At 38.3% G+C, this 6,000-nt stretch overlaps 1 long non-coding RNA gene across 1 annotated transcript; it reads left to right on the top strand.

Annotated features, from left to right (window-relative positions):
- The first annotated feature begins 1,009 nt into the window (after positions 1–1,009).
- LOC148786960 (uncharacterized) lies at positions 1,010–3,253 on the top strand. Its single transcript, XR_016067501.1, has 2 exons — positions 1,010–2,543; positions 2,855–3,253. It is a non-coding gene; the product is annotated as an uncharacterized LOC148786960 (long non-coding RNA).
- The last annotated feature ends 2,747 nt before the right edge of the window (positions 3,254–6,000 follow it).

Consider the following 6,000-nt stretch of genomic DNA (forward strand, 5'->3'; position numbering starts at 1 on the left):
GTCCCAATTATATCGCTTAATTAACTAAATTGATAAGTACCATATGAGCTATCAAGATTAAATTTTTTTTTTTAGCTATATACAGCCGTTTTGAGTTGTGAAAGCCATTCCGGGAAATAAATATAATATCTGCTTTTAGATTTTTAAATTAGGTTTACGTCCTTATTTTCATACGAAATTTGAGCATTAAAAGATACATGGAAAGCGATCCTAAAATTTGGTGTTCTTCATCATGCTAAAGTCACATAAAAACCTAAATTTTGTCATAAAATTGATCATTATCAAACCATGATTGGTGACTAATTAACGCACTAATGCCATTCAAAAATGATAAATAATTATGGATTTAGTGTTGGTGGCGTGACTGACAAACGACGTCTCACTAATTAAATGGCCATTACATCAATAATTTTCGATTTTACTATTTGTTTTAGGCCTATATTTGAGTTATATATTATATGTTGGATGTGATCTATCAACCAAAGCAATTGTTTATTCCTAATCACTAATTAAAGCTGCATTATTTGGGGACGTAGAATATATAAATCATGCGCCATGAGAACTTCTTGTGTTATTTTATAGCACGTAGATGGACGTCATGTCACTTTAAGGATTGTTTAATTCATATAGGGTAAAACGCAATTTACCATCAGTGTTTCCAAAAAAAATAAAAAAACCTTTTTATAATAAATAAATTAGTAAAAAATTCTCCTGTGTTCCAAAAAATGTAGCATACTGGCCCCGCATGTATATTTAAGTAATTTTTAAGCCTGTGAAGACATAGTCAGGGGGTGGGGGTTTGACAGATTTGGGGCAAATGAAGAAATTGGATTAGAAAACCTACCTTTTGTAATGAACAAAGGGGAAGAGAAAAATTTCTAAGTTAAATTACAATGACTCTTCAGATTCAGATTATCAACAACCTGGTAATATTGATGAATCTTTGTTGTAATCTCTACTTTAAGCTCAGGTGTTGCATTAATCGAGCCTTAGTGTGCTGATGAAGATGAAGAAACTAGAGGCTGTTGGTGTAGAGTCTGATCTCTTAGATTAGGTATAGAAGTTGTAGGAGAAAAAGTGTTTCACTATTACCTTTTTTTCTTTCTCCGTTACTCACCTTTTGTCCAATCATCGTCCGCATCATTTATTCTCCTTCCCATTGGTCCACGTCGTCTGATTAGGCAGTTGCTGATTAGTTAGATTTTGGTGATAGTTCTTGTTATTTAAGCAGTCTTCCTCCTCCATTTCGTTGAGACTCTATAATAGATTTTTGCGGCAAGGAAAATACTCCATGGGCAATTTACCAATTTTCTCTGATTTGTTGAATCTCCTTCCTTTCTTATTGAAATTGGTTTTCCACATGATATCAGAGCTTTCGTCTTGAAGGACTCTTGATACTAGTTATTGTTTTGTATACACAAAACGCTACAATTGCAGTGGATGAACATGACAGATTCGCCGTCAATAGAGGCGGAGCAATACGAGAAGGAAGTTCTATACTTACATCCTTCTGATAATTCCAGTTTTGTGCTGTCCTCTTCACCTCTGAACGGCTCCAATTACCTAACATAGAATAGAGCAGTTTATGTGGCTCTAAACTGTAAGATGAAGCTAGTGTTTATTGGCGAAACTTTTCCTCGTCCTCCAGCAGGATCTGGTCTGTTTGAGCAATGGAGAAAGGCAGATCTCATGGTCAATTCGTGGCTGTGGAACTCGATGTCAAGAGAATTATAGAAGCTTTTATGTATGTGAGTTCTTCACGGGAATTGTGGTTGGAAATTGAAGCACGGTATGGTCGGAGCAGCGGCCCTATGATCTACCAAATACAGAGAGAGATCTCTTCCATTTCTCAAGGTGATATGACGTTGACTAACTATTTAACGAAGGTAAAGAAGTTATGGGACGAGATATTCTGTTTAGCTCCTTCTCCAAAGTGCACATGTGGAGTAAACAAGGCGATTAATGAGATGCATAGTTCAACATAACTTATGCAATTTCTCTTGGGGCTCATTGAGACCTTTGATAAAGAAAAAACCAGCTGCTTATGATGGACCCTTTACCTGATTTGGAAAAAGCTTTCGTTATGATTTTTGGTGTAAAGCAGCAACGCAATGTGCAGATTCATTTAGCAGATAACTCTAACAACGTAGTATATCAATTCTCTCTGCGTGACAGTAAAAGAGAAAGATCTCATAGGCAAATCCAAAAGCGTAGGCCATTTGTGGATAAACATCTTATGGTTTGCTCTCATTATCACAAGTTGGGACACCTAAGAGAGACTTGATTTTAACTCAATAGTGTACCGGAGTGGTACAAATCACTGAACGACAAGAAGAAACAGATTGGGGGGAACTACCGTTTCACTAGTAACATGGCAGCAACAGGAATTAACACCACTAATGTTGCAGTGACGAAGGTTGAATCAAACTCAAATGTTGGAGACTTGGTGGCAGAAATATTAAAGTTGGTAAAGAGTAAGAAGACACCTTCAGATCCCATCTTCAACTTCGTGAATTATGCTCACTCCGAAGATCAGTTTGCAGGTAACTCATCTGACTCTAGTACATTGCATATTGGGGACTGGATAATAGATACTGGAGCGACAAACCATGTGTGTGGAAATCTGTCGTGCTTTGATTCTTATTATGCTCCTTCACACACACATTTTATCCACTTACCCGATGGAACGAAGAAAAAGGTGGCCTACATTGGGACTGTGAGGATTTCAAATATGCTTATACTTAAATCAGTATTCTTCATTCCATATTTCTCTGTTAACCTCGTTTTAGTGAGCTAGCTATGTAGTGGAGGTTCCTACACTTTCTCTTTTAATCAGTTTGGGTGTATCTTGCAGGACCAGGCAACTAGAGCAATAATGGGACAAGGAGAACTGAGCAGGAAACTCTACATTCTGCAGCATTCTATTTCTGGACCTTTGGCTAGTTCTAATGTGTCTATTCCTTATTCATGTACTGCCGTTGTTGAGTGTAATGATACGTTGTGGCATTGAAGGCTGGGGCATGCCTCTATGACAACAATAAAGCACATTCTAGAGTGTAACATTTGAAATGAGTTTTGTAAATGAAGTGTGAGATCTGCCCAAAAGCCAAACAATCCAGACTTTCCTTTAAACTAAGTGAATCACAAACTATTTCACCGTTTGATTTGATTCACCTAGACCTTTGGGGGCTGTATAAGATACCTAGCACAACAGGTTGTCATTATGTATTGATGATTTTGGATGATTACAGCAGACCGATGTGGACCTATCTCCTTAAACATAAGGATCAAGTAACCATAACACTACTTAATTTCTCAGTGTTGGTTGAAACGCAATTTGGAATCAAGATAAAAGTGCTTCGGTCAGACAATAGCTCTGAGTTTATTAACACGAATTGTCAATCCCTATACTAAAAAAGTTGGAAATCATACATCAGACCTCCTGCGTTTAGACTCCCCAACAAAATGGGAAGGTTGAAAGAAAGCATAGGCATTTGCTCAACGTTGCTAGAGCGCTACTATTCCAGGCTTCACTTCCACTTAAATTCTGGGGGGAATGTATATCGGCAACTAGTTACGTTATTAATAGGACTCCTACGCACATCCTGCTCTAGAACACTCCTTACCAGGTCTTAAATGGACATCCCCCATCATACACTTACCTGAAAACGTTCGGATGTCTATGTTTTGCGACGAATCTCAATCCACAGAAGTCCAAGTTTCACAAGAGAGCTCACAAGTGTGTGTTTCTTGGCTATTAGATGACACAGAAGGGTTATAAGGTTTATGATTTGGAGGATCACATTCTTTCACCTCTAGGGATGTGGTGTTTCATGAGCTTATATTTTCCTATGCTCAAGTTGGACCTGTAGAACACGTTGAATGTCCACTTCCTATAATTCATGATGGTGCTGATAGCAGTCATCCTGACCAGCTACATTCTTTCCCTAATGCATCCTCATCTCCGCATATTGCAAGTTATGAACCTGCAGCTGAGCTTATGCAAAACAACACGGCCACTAGCTCTTTGTTGCCACCTTGTAGGTCAACTAGAGTGGCCACAAGTCTGTGTGGCTTAACGACTTCATCTGTCAACATAATTCATCCATCCTGCACTCTCATTCCCTCATATAATACGTTTGTAGCTTCCCTTTCTGTCTTAAAGGAGCCTTGCACTTTTACTAAGGCTACCCAATTTCTAGAGTGGTGGATGTGGAATTGCAGGCATTGGAGAAGAACCATACCTGGAGGCTAACACCACTTCCAATCGGGAAGTGCGCCATTGGATGTAAGTGGTTGTTCAAGGTTAAATTACGGGTTGATGGGACTGTAGAGAGGTATAATGCTCGTCTTATTGCAAAGGGGTACAACCAAGTTGAAGGGGTTGATTATATATGAATTTTGGGGTTATATAATTTGAATATGAAATTCTTCTAAAAAATTAATTATTTTATCAAATTATTATGTATATAACTTAAAAGCCAATAGTGCAGTTTACTCAAAATTTAGATTTGTGGTTTGAAAAATAAATAATAAAAAATAGTTCGATTCGATTTGATTAGGGCGATTTTGGATGGTTTGAATATTTTTTTATCAACCCTGATAGGGACACAGGTCGGAGCCCATCAGTACGTTCATAGGTTGTAGCCCATTAACTCGTACATAGGTCAGAGCCCATCAACAAAGACTATTGGTTGGAGCCCATCATCACAGGCTATAACCCGTGAACACGTACACAAGTTGGAGCCTGCCAACAAGGTCATAGGCCGGAGCCCATCAACAAGTTCATCTGATGGAGCCCGTCAATAAGGTCACTGGTTGAGCCTGTCAATAAGTTCAGATGTCGGAGCTCGTCACTAGCTAAACAATTCACCTTAGGGCATAATACTAGCAAATGATAGAAGTTCGGAGAACATGACAATGAAGTTTATCATAAAAGATATACAAAAACATCTATCACAAACTTTTCTTTATTACATAGAATCCCAGTGCTATTATAGCATGTAATTCCTAACAATCTTGCCTTCTTGGGTCTCAGTTTCCTGGATCAATAAATTAAAAATCTTTCAAGTTCTTTGTTTCAATCAACCTCTCTATTTCATCCTGCAAATGAAAGCAATCATTGGTGTCATGACCATACTCATTATGCAATTGTTAGAACTTGTCGGACATTAAATTAGTAGTTCCATCGCAAGCCTTTTTAGGCCACCTCAGTAGATCTTCGCTTCAATGGCCTTCAACACTGAGTTGGACTAGCAATTATGGGGTTGTAATGTTCTTGATTGGGAAAAAAAATGGCATAACTCCTTCCTTTGACTCGGATCTGGGTCTCTCAAGCGTATTATGTCTCATGTCTTTCTTATGTTTGCTACTCCATTGTCATTTCATTTGTTGTGCTTCATCCAAGTTCACATACTTTTCAACTCGGGCTAGCAAATTATTAAAGTTGAAAGCTACTTTCTTCGCGAAGGCCTTAAAGAAATCTTTTGCTATTAAGCTTTGTGTGAGGGTGGTGTTTAGTTCCTCCTAATAGGTAGCGGGTACCTTCAAGGATGCATTGGCGAATCGATGTATGTATGTTCTTAATGTTTCTTTCTATCCATGTTTTATCCCGAAGAGGCTCATGGTCGTTTTGCGATATTTTTTGCTCCTAGCAAACTAATGCACAATGAGTGAAGTAGATTCTGCAAAGGAGTGTATCGAGCAAGGTGGTAGTTGGTCAAGCTATTGTTAGGCAGATTCAATAGTTAGTAAGAAAGACTCGACATTTATGCAATCAGAGTACTTGTGTAGTGGTGCATTATTTTCAAACTTACGAATGTGATCAATAAGATAGGTTGTCCCATTATAAGATGGTGGATGTGCTGGTGCATTAATGAGCTGAGAGTTCTTCAACCATTACCCATTCACTGAAGAGGATTCCTTGCTCCAAGTGAGGAGTTTCTTTCCTTACTTGTTGGCGAAGTTATAACATCTTGCGGTAGAGGGCTTGCAATATAC

The sequence above is a fragment of the Sesamum indicum genome, linkage group LG9 (assembly GCF_026168435.1).
Source record: "Sesamum indicum cultivar Baizhima isolate 11 linkage group LG9, ASM2616843v1, whole genome shotgun sequence".
Lineage (NCBI taxonomy): Eukaryota > Viridiplantae > Streptophyta > Magnoliopsida > Lamiales > Pedaliaceae > Sesamum > Sesamum indicum.